The sequence below is a fragment of the Pleurodeles waltl genome, chromosome 11, assembly GCF_031143425.1.
Source record: "Pleurodeles waltl isolate 20211129_DDA chromosome 11, aPleWal1.hap1.20221129, whole genome shotgun sequence".
Taxonomy (NCBI): Eukaryota; Metazoa; Chordata; class Amphibia; order Caudata; family Salamandridae; genus Pleurodeles; species Pleurodeles waltl.
Genome location: NC_090450.1, coordinates 859,951,307 through 859,970,560, shown reverse-complemented (window position 1 = coordinate 859,970,560; position 19,254 = coordinate 859,951,307). Strand labels below are relative to the sequence as shown.

The window sequence follows — 19,254 nt, the reverse complement described above, 5'->3', positions numbered from 1 at the left end:
TTCTCAGAACATCAGCTGTGCTGTTATAAAAACACTTCCTTGTCCCTTACACGTTAGAGGGAGATTCCAGCCAGAGAATCATGATTGTATGCTGATTGCCTAATGCTTCGCTACTGATGCTAACGCAGATCTCTGGCCTTTGCTCAGGTATGGGGGATGATGTCTTCCCAGGGGAACCTGAAGGACAGAATTAGAGCTTATCATGCTATGCTCTATCATAGCCTAGGTAGGAGTTAGTCTATTGACCATAGTGACAATATGATAGCGTTATTTCTATGCCTCACTCTCCTTGTTACAATTTTAATACTGTCATGCTGTGTCGTCCTGATTATTGCAGCTCACGCTCTTCTATCTAAGATGGAGTTGTTTTATAAAAGTCATTATTGAAACATATACTGCCTTTGTTTGTCATTTATATATGAGACTAAGGTAACTGAGAGAAACGGATGAGACCTGAGTGACCACGGCTTCCCTGAGAAACTAATTTTGTCATGCGCTCGGCTGCCCAGTCATCTCTGCCCTCGGGTAGAGATGAGGCACTGCTAGTTATCCAGGGCAAAACCCGGATTGGAGCGACAGGTGTCACTCGAAGTGGATCAGACTTAGTCTCCCACGCCGCGGGCGATTCTGCCCCTCAAAATCCAGTAGTCTCATTAGAATAATGAGAGCCTACGCGACATTATAAAGCAAGACAAAATGAAACAGTAGGCTGTGAACTCCCTGGGCCTTGTTAGTGTTGACGCAGGCACAGCGCACTAGAACAAGAAGCATAGTTTACCAACAGTTCTCGGCACATAATGTTTCAGCAATTGGTTACAAATAATGTACACTTTGAGGCTTCAACATAAATTTTGCATAAGAGAGCAGACACAATATCAAAGATAAACATGTTTTTATGGTGCTCTCCAGAAAGGCATAACATAGAATGTTCAGATGAAAATCTCAAATGCAAGTTTGTGAGCTAGAAGCTTCTCCAATTCTCAATTCAACTAGTCAAGTAATACTGTAGAAAAAACCTTCAGTTCTGGTATAGTAAAGTTTGGAGTGGACCCAATAAAAGAGTGTGGGGGACTCATACAATGTCCGATTTACAAAAATGCACTCACACCTTCACAAAACTCAGTCTTGGATTATTTAAACTAAACTATGGATTAGTGTGCACCAACCTGAGGATCAGGTACTTAGCCTTGTCTTAGTTCTTTAACTGGATTCTGAAGGAAAGCAGGAGGCTCTGGTGCAAGAAGCCCAAGAAGAGGCAGAATCATAGCCAAGAATGTAGACACTGGAAGAGACACAGGAGTCAGGATCACAGGATTAGTGGGAAGGCTTGGCAGACAAGAGTGCTGAAGGTTTTAGGCAACTCAGGAGCTGAGTGCAGAGAAGAAGTTTGCAAAATCCAGGGCAATTTGTATCTCTCTGATTGTGGTGGCTGCAGCCCTGTCCAATATCACCTGCACTCACATACTAGAGTTCTAGGAACGGTTTCATATGTGATCATCCCGGAAGAGATCTTGGAGCCATCCACAGCTCTAACAGGCTCAGGTTCAGGTTTCTTATTCCATTGTATAGGTAAAGAACTAGCGGAAGTTAGGTCTAAGATGTTGCATGTAGCCCCAGAATCTAGGAGTATAGGTAATACTTTCCGCTGTTGAGATGCAAATATTAGAGTGACTACTACAGTAAGGTGTAGTGTTTTCAAAATCATGAGGGGTCTGAGATAAGACTTTGCCTGACTGGTTGACCCCCTGTGTCAGCTGGGCTCTCTAGTTTTCCTGCATTGAATCAGACATCACAGCAACAGATTTTTCAAATTCATTTATGTTTAACAGTACACTCAAAAACAAAGTGCCCTGCCTTACCACGATACAAACATAGGGCCTGATTTAGAGTATGGCACAAGGGTTAATCCATCACAACTGTGACGGATATCCCATCCACCATATTATGATCCCTTAATAGCCTATGGAGATCATAACACGGCGGACGGGATATCCGTCACGTTTGTGATGGAGTGACCCATCCCCCAATCTCTAAATCAGGCCTCTAGATTAAACTTTTTTCTTCGATCTTTTTCATCAGTAGTCAGAGGACTAAGTAAGCCCCCTTTCCGCGTAGGTTATGTATTATCCTGATTCTTAGCCTCAATTTCTTTATGCTCTGGACATATTACTAATAATTTAGATTCCCCTTGAGGACGTTATCCCTTGCATTCAATTAACTCATGGTCTAACTGGGCAACTAAATCAATGAACTCAGAAAAATCCGATGGGAGATCTACAATGTGTGCTAAAGAATCTTTCAAGTCATCTCTTAGTCCTTATAAAAGAAAGAGGATCTCTTGTCTTCTGGCCACTGGGCTTCCGTACTCAACCTACAAAAAGTTGTAATATAACTCAGAAGATCCTGACTACCCTGACGTAAGTTTAATAACTCATTACCATTAGCATGAACAAAGATGTGCTTAGCATAGAGATGACATATCATCTCTTTAAATCTTCTGAAATCATGCAGAACCGGGTCATTACGTTCAGTGAGTGGATTAGCCCATTTAGCAGCTGTGCCCCCAAGATAGGTTGTGATAAAGGCTAACGTAGCTGTGTCGGAAGGAAAGGCTCACTGATTTTACAAGAAAGTGCAACCTTCACTGCAACCTTCAAGTGCAATGTGTCAAATATATTACTGCCCCAGTGGAACCAGAGGCACTTGAGCTGGAGTGGTAACAGTGACGTTAACAGAGTTAACAGTTCCACTGTGGGGGTGTACTGGTGGGATTCCTTGTATCGCTAAGGTGTGCGGATTGTAGAATGGGACGTGTACCCCTACATTAGCTATCCAGGGTGAATCGGGGACGATACTGGACTAACTCATACTTAAGCAACAGATTTTCTTTCACAAGGATTGAACTTCACTTTCTACATCAGATAGTGCCCTAGCTAATTCTACTGTACATGAAGTATCATCTGATAGGGCCTGGGCTAAATCGTGAACATGGAATTGGGTGTCCATATCATCTGAGCAGTGGAAAGAGCATGGCTTGGCCTTCTGTCATGCATTCACCCGGTTCATATCATGGAGACAATGCTGAACCTCCAATTCTGCCCAAGGCAGGGAATGAAATCAGGTGACATCAATCGCTGCCTCCTGCGAGGGGGGGAGTAGGGTGGCATAAAACACAAAAAAATGAAACAACTTTACTGGGACTGCTCAGCTGCCTTGTGATACTACCTAGTAGGGTCTGAACTCCCTGGGCCTCGTAAGTGTTGATCCAGTTGTGGAGCACTAGAAACAACTAGAAGCATAGTTTGCCAACAGTTCTCAGTGCATAATGTTTTAGCATTGTTTACAAACTATGTGCACTTACAGGTTTCATCATAAATATTGCATAAGAGAGAAGGAACAATTTCAAAGACAAACTGGAGTTTTTCTGACACTCCCAAGAAAGTCATAACATGCAATGCTCAGATCACAAACTTGAATGCAAGTTTGTGAGCATCGAAGCTTCTTCAATACTGGATACAACTAGTCAAGGAATGCTGTAGAAAAAACAGTTCAGTTCAGGTATAAAAGTTTGGAGCGTTTCCAATAAAGGTGTCAGGAATTCTGGGCCTCTTTGAGTCTGAGGGACTCATACAATGATTGATTTCCAAAAGCGTACTCAACCCTTTACAAAACTCAGTATTGGATTATTTAAAGTAAACTATGGATAACTGCACACTAACCTGAGGATCAAGTACTTAGCCATGTCTTAATCCTTTAACTGAAAGCTGAAGGAATACAGGAGGCTGTGGTGCAAGAAGCCCAAGAAATAATTGTAGCCAATAATGTAACCACTGGAAACATCACATGAGTCAGGATCAACAAGAAGACTTGGAAGACTAGAGTGCTGAAGGTTCAGGACAACTCAGGAGGTAAATAAAGGGAAGGTGGTTGTGCAGGACTGGAACAAGGCCTCGATTCAGGTTCAGATGGTGTATTTATGTTGGAAGGAGAGACTGTTCCAGAAGGCAAGTATCCCACATGGAAGAGTGAAAGTTTCCAAGGAACCTGGGGAAGAGCATGTGTTATACAAAATGGATATGAGCTCTTGCAAATGGCAGCTGCAAGTGGCAGTTGGAAACAATTAACAGTTTACCGGAACCCAAGAGTATTATAGCATAAGTCAACAGGTCAGGGTGGATACAACTGATTACCCAGGAAACGTGGTTCATCAGCAAGTGCAAGACAGAAGAAACTAGCAACAATACAGGTGGTTTCAAAAACTCGGGGGGCAATGAATTGCACGAGACAGGAAGGTGTCACCAGGGAAGGATTATATGAGCCCATGTGTAAAACCCACAGCACAGCGAGCACAAAATGGGGGTCGTGAAACACTTCATAGCAAATCAAGCCTTGGATTTCATGAAATGCTCTTGATCTGAATTCACCTCACTGTTTCTTTTGAAATATTTTGTGTCCTGCAGAAGATGAGAAGAATGAATGCCTTCATTATGTATCCTTGGACTAAACAATAGAGTAAACAATCCCCAAGAAGCATTCTTATTGTTTTTGCTACTCAGGTTTAATGGCTCAGTGGACTAGTGCATCCACCCCAAACACCTGTGCTTAATTTAATTACAACAGGTTTGCAGTTTAGCGTGTCCACTCAGGCTTACAAGTGTACCACTAAGTTGAGATAGAATAAATACTTGGTATTCAGTGCTAAGGTGGCCTAAGAGGTGAACGTGTGATTTACAACTACATGTATGTATCATTTTCAATGAACAGAGCATACTCAAAAGGGTTAAACCGCTTTGTCTACTAGGTGGAACAGATATAGGTATTTCAGGTTTTAATAGTTATAAGGATTTTATGACTATCAATGGTTTATAATTTAGATCAATATGCACATCTAAAATGCATGAAATAAGACTTCTGAAAATAGTTTCATGAGAACTTTTCTTTCTGCATAATCAGTTTATATTGACTTGCTTTTAATAATAAAGTGGACTTAAACACTACACCCAGGCATATGGAGCATGAACTAAATGTTTATATTGATCAATTACCTTGAGGTAAATCTACTTAGCTCGGTGAACTGCAGTTTCCAAATTGCTTTACAAATTATGCATGCTCTGTATGTCTTAGGATGGCTCCATCAGACCTCAAGAGAACCAGGGAGGAAATGGCAGCCGGGGGTAGAATACAGGTGACAGAGCCAAACAAACCTGCACTTTGGAAACATACACAATTGCTCTATGTGGTCACGGCCCCTTTCACAAAGATGTATTGCACTATAAATGAAGTGTTACCATTTTCTCCTCTACTTTATTATTCTGTATTCAATATCAGGTGTTTGAAGATATGAAAGAATAAAAATCAATTTAAATGTAGAATGCCGCAAAGCTTTCCAATCAGGAAAAGGTAACGCATCAGTACTAACTGTTCAAATATTGATATGTTGTTCTACATTCTAGAATTCCACTTGCTTTTAGCATATTAACATTATTTGTGCTCTTTCTTCTGTTAGTTGTGCTTCACATAGGACACAATATCACATATTATTTGAATCATGCAAAATAATCCTACTGGCAAGTAGGAATAATTGATGGCGTTATTCTCTCTCTGTACTTTGATATTCGCTGTCGGCAATTGGATTCTTGTTCTGATTATTTCTCTATGCTGTGTATTCACTGTCAGAAATGGGATTCCTGTTCTGATTATCACTCTATACTTTGCTATTTGGTGTGGGCAGTAAGAGTTATGCTTCCAGTACAAGTGTTCCAGTCTTTTAAGAGGCACTGTTTCCAGTACAGGTTTTTTTGTATCTGCAAATTGATATCAGGTGTGGTAGTCTAAATATACCTATGGCTGCAAACCACTATTATAATACCTAGAATGCATTAGGTTGTTGCGAAATATCTGAGGACTGGAAAGTGGAAACACTGTCTGCAACGACGTAGAGTGAGGTGGTCACCCTACCAAGTATATATATATATATATATATATATATATATATATACTAGGTGATATATATATATATATATATCACCTACTGGGAGTCACCAGTAGGTAGTCACAGTTAGGGCCTAGTTTCCATAGAAAAAACGTTTTTTGACTTGACTATATCTTTATCACCATTTGATGAATCTTCACAAAAGTTTCCAAAAAAAGTGCCCTGATGATTGTTGTTGCACACGGAATGTTTTGGGGTGATTCATCAAGCGGGGACCGAGAAAAAGGGGGGGGGGTAAAAAAAGTTGCCTTTTTCATGTTAATTCCCATATGACATATAGACATGACTACAGCCCAAATTCCTGGGCGGAATTACACGAAATTTGGCAGAATGCTAACTTTTGGTACGCAGAATACACTTTTGCTTATTTGGTGAAAATCCATCCAGAAATTTAGGAGATATTAAAAGGAAACCAAATTTGTGTATCTGGGCTAGTGAATCATTTGTGTATGTTCACGAATTTTCACGAATGCATGTGCGGAAAGAAGTGCTGTACCTGGCTGACCTCAACCTGACTAGAAAGTTGCAGCTGCCATTTTATTTCACGGGACACGGTCCCCAGGGGTGAAGATCCTAATTGAAAGTGGCAAAAAGGATCAGGGTGAAGGTACCCTGGCCCCATGAGTGTGATGTAAGTCTATTTTAGGGGAAAATTATGGGTTTAAAATAACTTTGTGTCACCATGAGCAATATTCATGAAAATTCATACATTTTCACAAATGTTTGCAAATTATTCATAAAATATTTGCAAATATGAAAACACTTTGGAAGCAAACCACAGACTCATTCGTACACTAATTCATTCACTTATACATGCACTCTGAGACTCATGCGCCCACTCACACACCCACTGAGACACTGATGCACCCACTCAAAGACCCATTGGGACCATGAGACACTCACTCACAAATCCACACAAACTCTCTGATTGGGTGTGTGAGTGGTTCTGTGGATGACTTCATCAGTGATGTCATTTGAGATGTCATCAGTGATGTCACTGACTATATCATGAGTGATGTAATATGTGATGTCTTAAGCAGTGCTTTACAGGGGCACAAGTTATAGTTAGCTCAGGTAACTATAACTGCTGATTTTCTCTGGTTTTGAGGAAGCAAATTCAGGACCTAACTATAAACTATTTGAATTCTATTTCCTAACTATAACTTCCCTGTAACCTTTGTTTTTTCAGTGACTACATTACTTCCCCCCCCCATTCATACCCTATCCAGTCCTGAGGTTTTCAATGAAGGAATTTCTGGTATTTTTGCACTACCTATATTTCTCATTTCGGCACAAACTGTCAGTTTCTGCTGAGTCAAGAATAGTGCTGCCTGTAGAATAACTGCTATTTTGGATGTGTGTAGGAATGTGAAATCGTTGGTTAACTCAGCAGACAATATCTGCTCTTGTGCCATCCCCAGACATTTTTGCAGTTAACCATTACATGGTAAACTAATCTCCTAATGGACACCTCGTGGTGTCTTCACTTGACTTTTCTTGCAGTCTCAGCATTTGGGCTCCTGAGATAACTTTGGAAGACTGGCTTTCCTGATCCAACCCTTATTGCAGCTTCTACTCTCATCCATCTCTGTGGCAATCTTCTTCTCTTTCTTTCGCCATCTGTCCACCAACACTGTAGATCCTCTTCCAAACCACTGACGTGGTAAGAACAGCCATGACTGTGAATGCCAGTCATACCTTTTGCTAGTTAACAGGCAGTGGCAGCTGCAGAATATTCAACAGGATGTACAGTTTTCCAGAGCCTAGACATCCCACATGGGAATGTAAGCGCTATTTGTAGGAGGCTGGCCTGGCTTATAGTGGGTACCTTGTGGTACTTACACCTTATGCCAGGTCCAGTTATCCCTTATTAGTAGATTAGAGGTGTTCTAGCAGCTTAGGCTGATAGAGGTAGCTATAGCAGAGTAGCTTAGGCTGGACTAGGAGACATGCAAAGCTCTTACTATACCACTTATTTCACTTAGCACTATATCATAAGAAAACACAATACTCAGAGTTACTAAAAATAAAGGTACTTTATTTTAGTGACAATATGCCAAAAGTATCTCAGAGGATATTCTCCCTTAGGAGGTAAGTAAAATACACAAAATATACACACAAACCAAAATCAGGTAAGTAAACAGCTAGGAAACACTGTAGAACACAATAGAATGCAATAGGAGACAATAGGCCTAGGGGCAACACAAACCACATACTCCAAAAGTGGAATACGAACCACGAATGGACCCCAGGCCTAGTGTAGTGTGTAGAGGGTCTCTGGGAGTGTAAGAAAACACTAAGGGTGTCCAAGATATCCAACCCCAAGACCCTGAAAAGTAGGAGTAAAGTTACCCTACTACCCCAGAAAGACAGTAAAGTCAAGAAAGGGGATTCTGCAAAGACAACAACTGACTGCAAAGCACTGAAGATGGATTCCTGGACCTGAGGACCTGTAAAGGAAGGGGACCAAGTCCAAGAGTCACGCAAGTGTCCATGGGGGGCAGGAGCCCACCAAACCCCGGATGAAGGTGCAAAAGGGCTGCCTCCGGGTGGAAGATTCTGCAACCACAGAAGGTGGCAGGAACTTCTCCTTTGGTCAGAAGATGTCCCACGGCGTGCTGGAGGATGCAGAGTTGTTTCCACGCAGAAAGGCCGCAAACAAGCCTTGCTAGCTGCAATAGTCACAGGTGAAGGTTTTGGGTGCTGCCAGGGCCCAGGAAGGTCTAGGAGGTTGCCCCTTGGAGGAGCAGACAGAGGGGGTACTCAGCAATAGGGAGAGCCCACGCAGAAGCAGGCAGCACCCGCAGAAGCACATGAACAGGCATTCAGAAGATCTAAGCATGACAGTCGACTCAGCACAACAAAAGAGGGTCCCACGAAGTCGGAGTTCAACTCAGCGAGTTGGGCAATGCAGGACAGAGTGTTGGGGACCTGGACTAGGCTGTGCATGAAGGAAGTCTTGCAAAAGTGCACAGAAGCCCGAGCAGCTGCAGTTCACGCAGTACCCAGGATTACTGTCTGGCATGGGGAAGCAAGGACTTACCTCCACCAAATTCGGACAGAAGGGCCACTGGACTGTCGGGGACACTTGGACCCAGCTCCTGTGTTCCAGGGACCACGCTTGTCAGGATGAGAGGGGACCCAGAGGACCGGTGATGCAGAAGTTTGGTGCCTGCGTTGGCAGGGGTAAGATTCCGTCGACCCACAGGGGATTTCTTCTTGGCTTCCAATGCAGGGTGAAGGCAGACAGCCCTCAGAGCATGCACCACCAGGAAACAGTTGAGAATGCTGGCAGGATGAGGCGCTACAATGTTGCTGGTAGTCTTCTTGCTACTTTGTTGCAGTTTTGCAGGTGTCCTGGAGCAGTCAGCGGTCGATCCTTGGCAGAAGTCGAAGAGGGAAGTGCAGAGGAACTCTGGTGAGCTTGTTCATTTGTTATCTGGTGAGATGCCCACAGGAGAGACCCTAAATAGCCCTCAGAGGAGGATTGGCTACAGAGAAAGGGAAGCACCTATCATGGGGGGTCTCTGACCTCACCTGCTGGAACTGGCCACTCAGAGGTGTCCATTGTGCCCTCACTGTTCGGAGTTACCATTGTGACGCTACATATAGGTATTGACCTATCTGTAGTGCACGTGTGTAATGGTGTCCCCGCACTCACAAAGTTCGGGGAAATTGCCCTGAACAATGTGGGGGCACCTTGGCTAGTGCCAGGGTGCCCTCACACTAAGCAACTTTGCACCTAACCTTCACTAAGTGAGAGTTAGACATATAGGTGACTTATAGGTTACTTAAGTGCAGTGTAAAATGGCTGTGAAATAACGTGGACGTTATTTCACTCAGGCTGCAGTTGCATTCCTGTGTAAGAATTGTTTGAGCTCCCTATGGGAGCAAAAGAAATGCTGCAGCCCATAGGGATCTCCTGGAACCCCAATACCCTGGGTACCTAGGTACCATATACTAGGGAATTATAAGGGTGTTCCAGTATGCCAATTAGAATTTGTAAAATTAGTCACTAGCCTGCAGTGACATTTTTAAAAGCAGAGAGAGCATAAACACTGAGGTTCTGGATAGCAGAGCCTCAGTGATACAGTTAGGCACCACACAGGGAACACATACAGAGCACACTTTATGAGCACTGGGGTCCTGGCTAGCAGGATCCCAGTGACACAGGCAAAAACAAACATACATACAGTAAAAATGGGGGTAACATGCCAGGCAAAATGGTACTTTCCTACACTATTCAATCTATCTGTCCTTCCAGTATGGCTCTATATATTGCCTCCTAAATGGGATGCAAGTAGATGAGTGACATAAACTGCATTTGTCCCCATACATATTTTATATTCATACTCTCTCCTACACACATATAAAACAGTGCTCAAGCAGAACAAATTGGATCCAGTGAGAAACTAAAGAATCATATTAGGCGTACTCTAAATAGACCTTGGTAAAATACATGAAGTAATTGGCCTAGATGTGGATTGATTAATAGATTTAATGACTGAATGGGTAAGTTATTAATTGGTGTATTGAGTATCTGCCAAATTAGCTGATTGTTTCATAAGTGAAACATGTTGCAAACTTTGTAAGGGAGGATGGGAAGAATCCTGCCTATTGTACCTGAAAAGGAATGGAGGAACATGATTCAAAATTCTAGCTATAGCTACAAACATGTGTTCACCACCCTTATATACTCCCATGACATAGAAATAAGCAAGAGGGCTTAAATGATTGAAGAGTGTAAGAAACTGTGTTACTGGTTTAGGGGGTTAGCAGGAACCACAATCCTTGTCAGGGTAAAGTCACAAGTAAACCCTAAGTTAACCTGTACTCAACCATGAAGTAGCTTGGAAGACAGCAGTCAGGCTTAACTCAGAGGCAATGTGTAAAGTATTTGTGCATCACTTCAAACACTAAACCAGTGAAAACACACCATAAAAGGATGTCCCCCAGATTAGAACAAATTGAGTAATTTTTAATAAATAAAACAAGACCAAAACAACAAAAATCCAATCAGTAGAACCAGGGATATGCAATTTTAAAGATTTTAGTAAAAAGCAAGCCAGAGAGCACAAAGCATCAACTATGTATGTCTATTTGTGCCAGACCAGGGCAAAGTCACAAGTTCAAGCTGACTGAAATGGAGCGTGGGCTAACTACAGGGACCCTGTTAGGCCCACTGAAAAAGATTACCTTAAATCCTGTTTGTGGAGTGTTGTGGGGTCCTGCGCCAAGGTTGCGTTGCACAGCTGAGATGATGCATTTGTTCTGTGGTGCTGCAAAGCTGTGAAGCAAGGTCCTTTTGGGGAGGGCTTACGATGTGAAGACTGTCCTTGATTGTGCGTCATGCAGTTAAGTAGATGTGTGTGTTATGAGGAGCACTAAGGCTGCAAAGTGAGAACCTGCATTTTTGATGAGGTTGCTGTCCACAAGTGATTTGCGATGTGAACACTTGTGTTGAGAATGCTTTGCACAGGCGGCAGTTCTGATGTGGGCTGCAAAGTTGATTTAGAGTCCTTGCATTTTGAGAACCCTTACAGCAGTTGTGATGCGTCAGTTCTGCTAGAGATTGTGCAGCAGAGGAGATGCATTGGTTATTCTGGGTCCACCTATGGGCTGTCAGAGCACTTTCAGGTCCATTCCCAAGGCTCCAGGACTGGGGTGGGACCACTTAGCTAAGTAGGACTCACAGATGGCAGAATCCAGGTGTGAGGTTCAAAGTGGTTGGGGCCTTCTGTCCCTGAGACTCTAGTTAGGAGGCCAACTAGCCCTTGGAGTCACTCTGTGGTCCTGGGTTCAATAAATGCATGCTCAGTCCTTCTCACCCAGGCAAGGGAGCAGCAGATCAGCACAGCTGGACAACAGTCCTTCAGAGCAGCAGTCCAGCAGAGTGGTAGTCCTTTCAAACAGCACTGCAGTCCTTCTTCCTGCTATAGTATCCACAGGTCTAGACGTTTACTGAAGAGTTGGGACCAGATTTAGGAGGGCCTAGTGCCACATTAAAGGGGGGCATACCATTGTTAACAATGGGCCCCTTTGTACTGTTCAGAGTTAGCACGAAACTTTTGCCACTATCCCTGAACAGCACATCAATAGTGTCAAAAATATTGATGCTGTTTTCTCCTACCCTGTGCTATGGTGCGCCATATCTTAGGTACACATGGTGGCTGTGGGGGGGGGGGGCACTAAAGGACGCAAGGAGAGTGGCGCTGCAGTGGGTGCAGTGCCACTTTCCTTAAATCTGCCCCTGGTGTCTGAGGTCCAATGTTTACACCTGTGCCTTCTTTTGAAGTGGGAAAATCTTCTAGAGGTTTCCCCCTGATTACCACAGGCTTCCTGTCTTCACTGCCCTGGCTCAAGACTAGCTACAGGGTGTATGCAGCCCTTTGCGAGGAGGTAGGACACATCCTATTCAAGTATAAGTAGGGCTGTGCTCATCTCTGCACGCCTCCCCCCCAACTTGCCAGTGATGGACCATCCAGGCATACCTAAGATCTTTATTGAGTGTGGCTGTCTAGGAGGAATACACAAATCCCAACTGTCATCCACACCAAGTCACATAACTTTAAGGCAAGCTACAGGCATGAAATAGCTAAGGCAGGAAAATGCCAGCTTTTCAAAAGTGTAATTTAAAATCCGACTTTACCATGAGAGGATTTTTAATTACAATTCGAAAGACTACAAATATAAACTTGTTACCTTTTCTCATTTGGGAGTTACAGCTTAATAAAGGTAATAAGGTAACTCCATGGGAGATGTCTACCCTGCAGTAGTGAAAAGGAAATGTAAGAGTTTTTCACTACCAGAAAATGTAAAACTTCTGGTACGTGTTCTACTTTTAAATATACTGCACCCTGCCCTGTGAGCTATCCAGAGCCTATCCCTAGGTTTGACTTATTTGCATTAAAAATGGAGGTTTGGGCATGGCAAAATGTTAATTTTTCCGGTCACAATGCAGTGTGTAACTGCACCCACAGACTGTAATGGCAGACCTGAGCCATGTTTAAAGGGCTACTTAAATGCGTGCCTCAATCAGTGCTGCAGGCCCACTAGTAGCATTTAGTTCACAGGCCCTCGGTACATTCAGTACCATGTCACCAGGAGTTTACATGTAATATCAATTCCAGCTGGGTGTAAGCCAATTCTACCATGTTGTAAGGAGAGAGCACATTCAATTTAACACTGGTTAGCAGTTATAAAGTGGGCAGAGTCCTAAGATACAACAGAAAAAGTTTCAGAAAACAGGAGGGTGAACGTAAAAGGTTTGGCGATGATCCTGCAGAAAGGGCCAAGTCCAACAAAGGGCTACTAAAGATTTAATGAAAGCAAGTATCGGCCTAGGGTAAGACAGCAGAGGGTCCAGCTAGCAGGTAAGTGCTCTCAGATCACCATTAAGTAAAAGTTAAACGGTGGGTATATTTCTCTGAAGTGCCACTGGGGTACTCACAAAAAACAGGCACATCTGAAACAAAAAACGTGTAGAGGCTTCATAGGGGCGATAGTTTTCTTACAGTACCGTGGCTCGCAGTTCCCTAATGAGAACATCCCAGTGTTTGGCAAGGATCCACAGAATGATTAACTCTGTAACTTAATATTCATTCATCCCTCACAATGTTTCCTATTGATCCTGCATGTTCTGTTTAATCGCATGGTCGGTGGATTGGATCAGAGGTTACTTTATTTTCCTACGTAGGACCATGATCAGAGCAATTCCGTTAACATGGCACTCAAAAGTCATGAAGGAAGGGACAGCAAAACCCTTTATCCTTAGGGAACCCTTTTATCCCTGCATCGACGAGCTATTCCTGAGATTACCAAATGATGGCATACAGGATACAGTGCTCTAAACCTGTGGTCCATTATAACGAACTGGTGCATTCCGCCACTAGTAGTCATTGTTCACTTCAAAAGTCCCTTATTAAATTCGCACACCTCAAATAAATGATTTTTAAAAGGTCTGGTAGCCTTAACTATTGCCAGCGTGCTTGTTTACGAGTAAAAGGACATATAAACACACACATTTTCTTAAAATGAAGTAATGTTGTAAATACATGTTAAATACATAGGGCCTTATTTATACTTTTTGGTGCAAAACTGCACTAAGGCAATTTTGCCCCAAAACGTTTTGCACCGGCTTGCACCATTTTTTAGCACCAGCTGGGCACCATATTTATGGAATGGTGCAAGCCGGTGCAAAGGGTAGCCTAGCTTAAAAAAAAATGACGTTAGGCAGTTTTGAGTCAAAATAAATGATTCTGACCAGATTAGCATCATTTTTTGACGCTAAGGGGCATATTTATACTCTGTTTGCACTGAATTAGCGTAATTGTTTTTTTTACTCTAATTCAGTGCAATACTAACTCCATATTTATACTTTGGTGCTAGACCCGTCTAGCACCAAATTTATGGAGTTAAAGTCATTTTTTGGAAGTGGAAACCTACCTTGCCTTAATGAGATGCAAGGTAGGCGTTCCCGTGCAAAAAATGACTCTATGTCCTTAACACCATATTTATACTCCCATGTAAAAATGGTGCAAGGGAGGGAGGAGGGGTCAAAAAATGGGGCAAAGCTTGATTTGCCCCATTTTTTAAGACCAGGGTCAGGGCAGGCGTTAGGGGACCTGTGGCCCTATTTCCATGGTGGAACACCATGGAATAAGCCCAGAGGTGCCCTCCCTAGGCCCTAGGGGCACCCCCGCCCACACTAGAGGGACTGCGAGGATGGGGGACCCCATCCCAGGTAAGTACAGGTGAGTGCATTTTATTTTTTAAAGTGCCATAGGGGGCCCTGAAATTGGCCCCCATACATCGCACATGGTGCAATGGCCATGCCCAGGGGACCCCTGTCCTCTGTGCTGGCCAAAGGGGTGGTGGGCATGACTCCTGCCTTTTCTAAGGCAGGAGTCATGTGGCATGGTAGGTTTAGCACCATAAAATGACGCTAATCTGGTTGAGTCATTTTTTTTTACTCTAACCTGCCTAAAGCCATTTTTTGGTGCTAAACCCTCTTCTTCTATACTGCCAGCCCCACCCGACTAAAGTCATTTTTTAAAACTCTAGCCTACCCTTTGCACTGGCTTGCACCATTCCATAAATAGCCGGTGCTAAACCTTTTGGTGCAAAACTGAGTTAGTGCAGTTTTGCAGCAAAAAGTATAAATAAGGGCCAATATTTTGTAAGTTTGCACCACTTTTGCATCATAAAATGACGTTAATGCAGTGCAAAAAAAGTTTAAATCAGGGCCTTGGTGCTAGATGGGTCTAGCACTAAAGTATAAATATGGAGTTAGTTTTGCACCGAATTAGAGAAAAGAAAAATGACACTAATTCGGTGCAAACAGAGTATAAATATGCCGCAGAGTATAAATATGCCCCTAAATATGGCGTTAACGCCATAGAGTCATTTTTTGCACGGGAACGCCTACCTTGCATTTCATTAAGGCAAAGTAGGTCTCCACTTTCAAAAAATGACTTTAACTCTATAAATTTGGTGCTAGAGGGGTCTAGCACCAAAGTATAAATATGGACTTAGTTTTGCACCGAATTAGAGTTAAAAAAAATGACACTAATTCGGTGCAAACCGAGTATAAATATGCCCCATAGTTTTTGTTTTGCCTGTATGCCTGTGTGTGCGATTGTCGACTCGGCCCTGACCAGCAAAACTTTAGGATAGGCCTGTGCAATGTTTTTTTTTTTTACCTGCCTCCAAGGTTTCTCTCTTCATCATTAACAGTCATACATAAAATGATTACGACATTATTTCAGTAGAGTTTACGATCTCACAAAGTGATAATTGCTACCAATAAAAGTTGCTATATTTCAAGTTGGGTTTCATCAACCGCTTACATGGTTATCATTGGGTCGGTCTTTTACAACTGCCAATACGTGCCGATGAATTTCTAATTTTTGGACGAGAAATTGGGGCACAGTTCTTGCCTTTTATCGCTGTTCCGTAGTTTTCATTGCGATGTAGGATAATATGTGCTCCTAGTAAAACGATGAGGTTCCAAAAGAGGCTTTCTCTTTCAACAGCTCCGCAGGCTTCCTAAACAAGACCAGAATTCACGAAATACTAATACTTTACATGTTGTCATGCGAGTGCGTGCCAGAGCGCAATGATTATGCAAATGTAACCGCTTTTTATATGAAGTTTAGCTTTAATTAGAAAAAGCTGAATTGACGGAAGGAAAAAAAAAAACTCATTATGATGCTGTTTGCTGACTTCTCAATCGGTTAGCTACGTCATTTGAGCAACCAAATTGAATTACCCTTTGCAGCGACTTGATACGGTCATTCACTGCAGTTTTGTATACAAAGGAAGTGTCAAAGGTTGACAGAAAAAAGAATGAATACTTGAGAATGGACTGTGGATCTTGGTAGGGCAACCAGCCGGCTCCATGTCAACGGGAAGCCGCAGTTCCGTTCCTGGACTTTTGCTTTTCCATACATTCAGGGAGTTGTAGCCGTGGCTCGTTCGAATTGGCTCAACTAGACCAACACACCTGACAACAATGATATGTAAATGTAAAGTCCAGGAAGGAAAAAAGTGGTGTCCCAGGGACATAGTAACATTAGGTGACCCTAGTTTTTGGATCTGACATGTAAAGCAGCCACATTACCGAGGTCTATGTACTACCAACTGCTCCAATCTAGGAATTTTGTTTGTGTTCTGAAAGTTATAATCCACATTTTATAATGGAATACCCAAAACCACAAGTCCCAGAGCGTGAAGAAGAAACCCAAGTTGTGTTTTTTTTCCATTTGGCAGGGCACTAAACACCATGATTTAGAGCTGATCAGTTACAAGATTTAGGGCCTGATTACGATCTTGGTGGTTGTATGATGGAACCACGCATGTGGCAACCATGCATGCCTAAACAACGCGGTCGGAACAATGACCGCATTGTTTCATGCATTCCTTAACCATGCATGCTTTTACAACAATTTTTCTTGTAAAGGCATGCCTAGTAAAGGCGTGTTTGGAAACAGCATGCGTGATTGTCGCATGCCACCCCCAACCTAAAAACAGAAGTACCCGCCCCCCCACCCTTAAAAAACTAACCCGATACCCCCCCACCCACCCTGAGCCCTAAAACCGACCCCTATCCCCAAAAATAAAACAACCGAACCCCAAAAAACAAAATTACCCCGACCCCCTGCCCTTCCCCTAAAAACACAAGTACCCCGACCCCCACCTTTAAAAACTACCCCTAAAACCTACCCTGGCCTAAAAACAAAATTACCCCGACCTCCCCACCCCCACCACTAATAACCTGCACCCACCCACCCTAAATACAAAATTACCCCAACCCCTCACCCCCACCCCTGGAAACCCGAACCCCCACCTGCCCTGAATACAAAATTACCCCAACCCAACCCCCCTAAAAACCTGACCCTCCACCTGCCGTGAATACAAAATTACCCCAACCCGTATCCCACCCTAAATACAAATTACCCCAAACCCCACCCCTAAAAACCTGCCTCCAGCCCTAAATACAAAATTACCCTGACACCCCCACCACTAATAACCCGCCCCAAATACAAAATTACCCCAACCCCCACCCCTAAAAACCTGCCCCCACCCACCCAAAAACATAATTACCCCACCCGCTAAATACAAAATTACCCTGACCCCCGCCCCTAAAAACCCGACACCCCCACCCCAATACAAAATTACACCGATCCCCCACCCCTGCCCCTACAAACAAAATAACCCTGACCCCCCACCCCGCCCTAAAAACCATAGTACTGACATCCACCCCTTAAAAAAAAAAATAACCTAACCACCCCAACCCGTCACCCCCTGCCCCACTCCTAAAAACTACCTGAACCCTGCTCCAGCCCCACTTACCTGACTGCATCCTCTCCCGATGGATCTTCCTTTTTCTCTGCCTTAACCATGCATGTGCGTTGTTCAGCACATGTATGGTTAAGGCAGGGAAAAAGGCCTGCGTTGTTCAGGCAAATGTCGTTCCGCTTGCGTAAACAACGTAGGCGTGGTTCCGGACGCGTTGTTCAAGATCTTTCCTGATCTTGGCAGACAAGTTTACTCCTTCACAAATGTGACAGATATCCCGTCCACCAAATTAAAATTCTGTTATATGCTATGGAACTGGTAATATGGAGAATGAAATATCTGTTAAATTTATGGCGGAGTATTCTATCCACCAAGGTCCTAATCAGTCCATTCGTGTCATAATGTGTTTAAAAAGTATATTTGTTGGACAGGAAACCAAAACCAGCCCTGCTAACAATGTTCACGTTAGTGCCACACTGCAACAGACATGTGACTGAAACGGACTATCGGCATGGTTGGGTGACAACAGGACATTCTGTTCTGAATGCAGACATCCGTTTAGCAGCTCACCAGCAAAATGCCAATCTGGCCGTGATTTGCATGCATACAAAAATTATTTTTGTTGATAATTTACTGATTACGACAGAAAAGTTGTTATTTTTATCCAACAGCATTTGCCTGTAGGTATTTTTAAGTTCTTAATGTCAATTTTAAAACAAAGAAACTACAAGACCGAGAATGCATTGTCTACAAAGGCAAGACTCGCTGAATTTGTCACACGTTATACAGGGCTACTTGGTTGCTTTCAGACAACTCAGAATTGGAAGAATGGAATTTATCATAAACCCCATGACTTTACTTTGTAATGCTTCTTAGAACCCAGTTTCTGAACTCCTGCCTATCATTAATAAATACTTCCTGACAAAGCACTGGATGAATAATGTACCCATACCTTCAAATTAAAGCCATTATATGTCACCAAGCAATTCTATGACTCTAAAGAGCACGAGACAGAGGACCTTATGACATTTTGAGATAATGGTGCTCCAAGGTGATGTGCAGCATCACTTTAAATGTACAGTTAAATGCACTGTATCCTGTATAATATATGGCTAACAGTACTTTGCAATTGGGGGAGGAAATATATCAGCAAAGCACCTTCAATGAGCAGTCACTGCCTGCAGTACGGTGTGTTTCCCTGCCCCCTACCGGGCTCAGGTTGCTAGTGTGCAGTACATATTCCTTAACAAGAGGCACCCTTCCTCCTTCCCCAGGATAGCCTACCATTAGCATTGACTTTGTGTTGGCGGTCTTTGCCCACACAGGTGGCACCCACTGTTGATGGTGTAGGTCTCCCTCTTTTGTGGGGATGGGGTTCAGGGCTTGGGTAAGGATTTTGAGGCGGCAGGGTGGCAAGCTGTATCTGCCCTTAAAGCTTAGCGGGAAGGCATACAGTGATGCTG

The 19,254-nt window shown here is 43.2% G+C and overlaps 1 protein-coding gene across 1 annotated transcript in view; it reads left to right on the top strand.

The window, feature by feature from the left end:
• The window catches only part of MYO18B (myosin XVIIIB), a 1,377,385-nt gene that overhangs the window by 315,082 nt on the left and 1,043,049 nt on the right, over positions 1-19,254 (top strand). The window lies entirely within an intron of this gene.